The sequence below is a fragment of the Momordica charantia genome (assembly GCF_013281855.1).
Source record: "Momordica charantia cultivar OHB3-1 chromosome 6 unlocalized genomic scaffold, Mcharantia_2.0 BLBB01000006.1, whole genome shotgun sequence".
NCBI classification, from domain to species: domain Eukaryota; kingdom Viridiplantae; phylum Streptophyta; class Magnoliopsida; order Cucurbitales; family Cucurbitaceae; genus Momordica; species Momordica charantia.
The window spans coordinates 13,462,609-13,470,260 of record NW_028275164.1 but is presented as its reverse complement, the minus strand read 5'-3'; the positions used below and the strand labels follow the sequence as shown (position 1 = coordinate 13,470,260).

The 7,652-nt window shown below is 40.4% G+C and overlaps 1 non-coding gene across 1 annotated transcript; it reads right to left on the bottom strand.

Annotated features, from left to right (window-relative positions):
• Window positions 1-2,224: 2,224 nt before the first annotated feature.
• LOC148210719 (small nucleolar RNA R71) lies at window positions 2,225-2,331 on the bottom strand. The gene has a single exon (XR_015792106.1). It is a non-coding gene; the product is annotated as a small nucleolar RNA R71 (small nucleolar RNA).
• Window positions 2,332-7,652: the final 5,321 nt, after the last annotated feature.

Below are 7,652 nucleotides of genomic sequence, written 5' to 3'. Positions count from 1 at the left end.
TTTTAATTTTAGGAACTACGTACACATTATCTAATCATATATACAAATTCTTGTTTGTAAACAACTTGAGCTCCCCTACTGCCACAGTTGAGACGACCTCTCCCGTTCCGACCTTGAGAGTCATCTCTCCGACATCAAGTTGCCTCCAGGAACTAATTCCCTGAAATGAAGAACAAACGTGATTAGTGGCTCCTGAATCCAGTATCCAAGTGGAGTCATCGTTCTCCACTAAACATGTTTCCAAAACAAGTAAATCATATTTACCTTCGTTGGCTTTCTTCTTTTCGGCCAAGTATTTTGGGCAATTGCGCTTCCAATGCACGTCCATATTGCAGTGGAAACACTTTCCTTTCTCTGCAACTTTGGCCTTGCCTTTCTTGACAGCGGCAGGAGCGGAGTCAAGTTTAAACCCCTTACCAGCAGCCTTCTTCTTCTTGAAAGTCTTACTTCCAGAAGAAGAGGGTGCAGACTTGGTTCCAGAGGACGAACCTCGGTTGAATCTCTTTGAGGTGACAACATTTGCCTCCCCTTATTGTCCCTTACATTTAAGAGACTGGTAGGTCTGCAGCTCGTTAAGAGCGTGGTAAGAGTGTACTTCAGCTTATTCATAACCGCATTGCTGCAGAATGGCAGGAAACTCTTCGGAAGAGATTCTAGAATGAAGCTGACCTGACTCTGCTCGTCTATGACAGCCCGGTTCGACTCTTCCACGGTGAAGTGGACCATCATGTTGAGAATCTCTAGCCTGGTTATGGATAGTTAGCCTTTTATGTCTAAAAAGGGTTGCTAAGAGGTAGTGTTTTTGCTTTCCATTCATTGCTCAACATGTTTTCCCAAAAAGTTAGGATTTAGAGAAGGCCACTGTAAGTCTTAACAAGTCAATACTGAAAAGGTTGCTTATTTGCATTGTTGAGTGGTTAAATCGAGGAGAGGAGCGCCTTAGACATAAGGGTTCCGCTTAAGTAGCCTAGACATAGGACCTTAACCCGAGGTTGCGACTATTTCCATCCTAAAACTAAGATATATCTCATAATAGACATATTAGGGAATGTCTTAGGACTTTGAACTTGCTTAGACATAAGTAAAGTGAGAAGCGTAGTCGTTAGTTTCTAAAGTAAAATGCATATTATCCTTAGCATGTCCTTGATTCTTTGTTGGCTAACTTGAAGTAAATCGGGCTAGGTTTTCTTATTATAAGTCCAAATCCCAAATCCAAACCATTATTTGTGACCACTTCCCATTTTACAAGAATCACTCATTCCAACATTCACTATTCTTTAAAACTTTAGAGTTTGGAAATTGTTTAGAAGTCCTTGAGGATCGATACTTGGATACTCCATCCATTTTATATTACTCTGACAGGTGTGCGCTTGCATCTATATAATTGTTACCACACTTAGTGCGTGCGTTCAGCATAAACACCCAGTCAAGTTTTTGGCGCCGTTGCCGGGGACTTTAATTTTAAAATTTATTTTCAAATTCTTTTAGTTTTTATTTTTTGTGAATTGTTGTTGGGTGTAATTTCCATCCACCGTTTTTGTTCTATATTTTTGGTCGTTTATCTCACAAGGGTAAGTTAAAGTGCATGAGCACAAGATCTTTTCTTCTACCCCTCGACCCTGAGATTGAGCGGACCCTTCGAAAAACTCGAAAGGAGCAAAGACTTCGAAAACAACTAGAAAAGCAAAAAGAGAGACAAGGTGAAATCAGTCCTGAAAGTGAGGTAGAGAGTACGAGCACATCAATGGCAGATATTCCACCTCGTGATCCGGTTGATCCACCTGCTGTTAACGGTAATATGAGGGATCATGCAAGAAATGATGAATTCAACCATATCCAGATGGCGGACAACAGAGACGTGGCAATGCGAGAATATGCCGCCACGGCTTTTCAGAACTTTGATTCAGGGATAGTCAACCCTATTCCAGCCCACGCAAACTTTGAGCTTAAACCAATGATGTTCCAAATGTTGCAGACAATTGGACATTTTGGAGGGCAGGAACATGAGGATCCACATGATCATCTGAAATCATTCATTCAAATTGCAAATGCATTTCGATTACCTGGTATAACAGACGATGCTCTGAGACTAACACTTTTTCCATTTTCTTTGAAGGACCAAGCTAGAGCATGGCTCAATGCATTTCCACCGGGATCCATCACCACATGGGGGTCGTTAGTGGAGAAGTTCTTAACAAAATTCTTCCCACCTACTCGCCACGCTGATATCAGAGAGGAGATCATCTCCTTTAGACAGTATGATCGTGAACCTGTTCACGAGGCGTGGGAGAGATTTAAAGAACTAATCAGGAAATGTCCGAACCATGGCTTGCCGGCATGCATCCAGATAGAACATTTCTTTAGAGGCTTAGATCATCCTACTAAGATGATGCTAAACAATGCTGCCAACGGAGCCTTTACAAAGAAGACATTCAACGAGATAGTTGACATCCTAAATGACTTAGCTTCACACAACGAACTATGGTGTTCGCAAAGATCTAGGGCAGCACCAAAGAAGCAAGATCCAGCTGGAGTTTTGGCTCTGGACATTGCGACCTCGATGCAAAAAGAGATGGTTACAATGAACCAGAGGCTAAAAGAGATGGCATTGGGAATAAAAAATCCATTAGCCACGCCGATACAACCTGTGCAGTCGGATTATTGCACTCCTGCCCCTGTTTGCCAAGTCAACGATCTCATTTGTTCATTTTGTAGTGAAAACCATATTTATGATAATTGTCCACATAACCCTGCTTCTGTTTTTTATGTAGGACATGGGAACAATAGGAACTTTAACCCATATTCGAACACCTACAACCCAGGTTGGAGGCACCACCCTAATTTCTCATGGGGAGGACAAGGAGGTTCGAGCGGTTTTAATCAAGGGCAGAGCCAACAGAACAAGCAGCCCTATGTTCCACCTACACAGCAATACATCCCACCACCGCAACAGCAGTACAATCAGAGAACACAGACTCCACCAGTTCAAAATAACAACTCAAATCTTGAGAATATGATGAAGGAGTACATGACCCGAACCGACGCAGTGATACAATCCCAAGCGGCATCAATGAGGAATTTCGAGACCCAATTGGGACAGCTCGCCAATGAATTGAAGAATAGACCACAAGGTTCTTTTCCAGGCCATACTGAATTACCAAAACGAGAAGGGAAAGAACAGTGCAAAGCTGTCACCCTCAGGAGTGGACTGGCATATGATAGACCAACAATGCCAACAACAGATGTACAGATTCCGTCCACTGAACCAATTGTAAAGATACCAGAAAATCCAACAATACCAGAAAAAGAGAATATTAGAAAAGGTAATAAGGACACCCCGAGTGTTCCTCCACAGGTACAACCTTCTTTTACTCCTACTCCCCCGTTTCCACAAAGATTAGTTAAGAAAAATAATGATTCCCAGTTTAGAAAATTTTTAGATATTTTAAAACAACTGCATATAAATATACCATTAGTAGATGCTCTAGAACAGATGCCAAATTATGCTAAGTTTTTGAAAGATATAGTTTCTAGGAAGAAAAAAATAGGAGAGCATGAACTGGTAGCCATGACAAAATGTAGTAGTGAAGCTGTAGGCAGCCCGCTACCCATGAAATGTAATGATCCTGACAGTTTTACCATTCCATGTTCCATAGGAGGAAAAAACTTAGGTAGGGCATTATGTGATCTAGGCGCTAGCATTAATCTTATGCCATTATCAGTTTTCAAATCTTTAGGCATAGGAGAAGCTAGACCTACTACGGTTACCCTCCAACTAGCAGATAGATCTATCATAAGACCTGAGGGAAAGATAGAAGATGTTTTAGTCCAGGTGGACAAATTCATTTTCCCTGCGGACTTTATCATTCTAGATTGCGAGGCAGACTTAGACGTTCCCATTATTTTGGGAAGACCATTTCTAGCCACTGGGGATACAGTTTTTAATGTGAGGAAGGGAGAAATTACAATGAGGGTAAATAATGAAGAAGTTAAATTTAACGTTCTAGACGCCATGAAATTACCAGGAGACTTTGAAGAGTGCTCTGCTATAAATAGCTTGAATCCTATTATGTTTGATGAGTTTTATGACTTATTAGTTACAGAGATTGAAGAAGAGCTTGATAAGATAGCAGAAGGACCAGAAGATGTGGCTAATCCTATTGAAAAAATACAAAAAGAAGAATGCAAGTCGTTACTTCTGTCCATAGTGGAACCACCCATGTTGGAGCAGAAGCCATTGCCGTCGCATTTGAAATATGCGTATCTAGAGGATAACGACACTTTACCAGTTATTATAGCTTCCAATTTATCACCTACTAATGAATATTCTTTATTGCAGATTTTGGAGAAGCACAAAAAGGCCATTGGATGGACGATAGCAGATATCCGAGGGATAAGCCCAGCCTTTTGCATGCACAAAATTCTATTGGAAGAAGATGCTAAGAACTCTATTGAGAGTCAAAGGCGGTTGAACCCGAAGATGAAAGAGGTTGTAAGGAAAGAAATTCTTAAATGGCTTGACGCCGGTGTTATATACCCAATATCCGACAGCAGCTGGGTAAGCCCAGTACAGTGTGTACCAAAGAAAGGGGGTATAACCGTGGTGGCCAACGAGGAGAATGAGCTCATCTCAACCCGAACTGTGAGCGGGTGGAGAGTTTGCATTGATTATCGCAAACTCAACAAGGTAACAAAGAAAGACCATTTTCCTCTCCCGTTTATTGACCAGATGCTCGACCGTCTGGCAGGTAAGGATTTCTATTGTTGTTTAGATGGATATTCGGGTTATAATCAAATTACTATTGCTCCAGAAGACCAAGAGAAGACAACATTTACGTGTCCGTATGGTACGTTCGCTTTTAGGCGAATGCCCTTTGGACTATGCAATGCACCCGCGACTTTTCAGAGGTGTATGATGGCCATCTTCTCTGACATGGTAGAAAATATTCTAGAAGTTTTTATGGATGACTTTTCTGTTTTTGGAAATTCTTTCGACGCTTGTTTAGTTAATTTGGAGAGAGTATTGGAGAGATGTGAACAAACAAACCTAGTCCTAAATTGGGAGAAGTGTCATTTCATGGTACAAGAGGGTATTGTTTTGGGTCACAAAATTTCCAAGCAAGGAATAGAGGTAGACCACGCTAAGATAGACATCATTTCAAAGCTACCTCCTCCTACAAATGTCAAAGGGATTAGAAGTTTTTTAGGGCATGGGGGATTTTACCGCCGCTTTATAAAAGACTTTGCTAAAATTTCTAAACCCTTGTGTCAATTGTTAGAACATGATAGACCATTTGTTTTTGATGATGACTGTTTAAAATCATTTGAAATGTTGAAAGTTGCTCTAAGTTCAGCTCCTATAATTATCGAACCTAATTGGGATTTACCTTTTGAGCTCATGTGTGATGCTAGTGATTATGCAATAGGAGCTATGTTAGGACAACGTAAAAACAAGATCTTGCATCCTGTGTATTATGCTAGTAAGACTCTGACCGGTGCACAACTCAATTACACTACTACTGAAAAGGAACTGTTAGCAGTTGTGTTCGCCTTTGATAAGTTTAGGTCTTACTTGATAGGCACAAAAGTCATTGTTTTTACTGACCATTCTGCTTTAAAATATTTATTTGCTAAAAAAGATGCTAAACCACGTTTGATACGGTGGATTTTGTTACTTCAAGAGTTTGATATTGAAGTTAGGGACAGGAAGGGTACTGAAAACCAAGTTGCTGATCACCTGTCTAGATTGGAATCCCCGCTCTGTGATGATGGAACTGTTATACGTGAACAGTTTATTGACGAGCAACTCTTGCGAGTTGATTCAGTTCCGTGGTAAGTCGAATAGTTCCTTATGAGTTCAACAAGCAACAGGTAAAGAAATTTCTAAATGAAGTTCGATGTTATCGTTGGGATGAGCCTTTTTTATATAAGCTAGGACCTGACAATATCTTACGCAGGTGTGTCGCAGAAGAAGAGCACGAGGCGATATTAGACGCTTGTCATATGTCTCCATATGGAGGACATTTTGCAGGACACAAAACCGCAGCCAAAGTTTTGCAAAGTGGGTTCTTTTGGCCCACTCTGTTCAAAGATGCACATAAGTTTGCCCAGGTTTGTGACAAATGCCAACGGACAGGTAATATATCTAAACGCCACGAAATGCCTCAAACCCCGATCCTGGAGATTGAAATATTTGATGTGTGGGGTATAGATTTTATGGGTCCATTTCCATCTTCTAATGGTAAGCTCTATATATTGTTAGCAGTAGATTATGTTTCGAAATGGATAGAAGCCATTGCAACTGCTACCAATGATTCCAAAGTTGTCATTCGTTTTCTGCAAAAGCACATTTTTACGCGTTATGGAACCCCGCGTTGTCTGATAAGCGATGGGGGGGCTCATTTTGTGAATAGGTCTATGCAAAAGTTGCTGACTAAATACAATGTGCGTCATAGGGTTGCAACAGCATATCATCCTCAGTCGAATGGGTTAGCCGAAATATCTAATAGGGAGATAAAAAACATTTTAGAAAAAACTGTAAATCTTAACCGTAGGGATTGGTCTTTTAAGCTTGATGATTCACTTTGGGCATATAGGACAGCATTTAAGACTCCCCTCGGCATGTCCCCCTATAGGCTAGTTTTTGGAAAAGCATGTCATTTGCCTCTTGAGCTAGAATATAAAGCATTTTGGGCTACTAAGAAATTAAATTTTGATTTGTTGGCTGCAGGTGAAGCGAGGAAGTTACAATTGTTGGAATTAGAAGAACACAGACACTTTTCTTATGAGAATGCTAAGTTGTTTAAGGAAAAAACTAAACAGTGGCATGATAGGCGTCTTCGGCCGAACAGTCTTCAAGAAGGTGATCTGGTTCTGTTATTCAACTCTAGGTTGAAACTTTTCCCTGGAAAGCTTAAGTCTAGATGGTCTGGTCCCTTTCAAATTTTTAAAGTCTACCCATATGGGGCAGTGGATCTAGTTGACTCTAAGGGAAATGTTTTTAAAGTAAATGGGCAGAGACTTAAGCCGTATTTTGGAGAACCAGTGGATAGAGGAAAAACCTCTATTCAACTTTCAGGTCAATAAATTTTTGCGAAAAATGTTTTTTCCTTCTTATCCGTTTTTGAAAGAACAAAAGTAAAGGAAGGAAGTCTTTGTATCTTGTATTTTCTCTTTGTTTCATTATAAAGTTTTTCTTATTAAGAGAATGTTTTTGAAAACGTTGAAAAAAAAAAGAAAAAAAAATGTTGAAAAAAAAAAAAAAGAATTACGCAGGCGCCTGGCGCCTGCCCTTTGCGAAAATAAATCACGCAGGCGCCTGGCGCCTGCCCTGTTTTTCCAGCATTTCGAAAACTCTCAGGTTCGAGAAGTCGTGCAACATATCTACAACTTAAGGGCTTCATTGGATTTTGCGGTTTTACCTTCATGGCCTCCAGCGCTACCTGCTATCCTTGGTCATCCATCTCCCAGTACTGACACTGATCCTAGTCCACAACCTCCGACTTCATGAAGGGGAGGTTCCTTCTTTGCTATTTTTTGTGTTTTATTCTTTTGGTTAATGACGTAGTTTGCATATTCTAGCATTACTACGCATGTTTTTTTGTATTGATTATGTTTCGAGCTCAGTTGAAGCATGAATAAATTAGTATCGT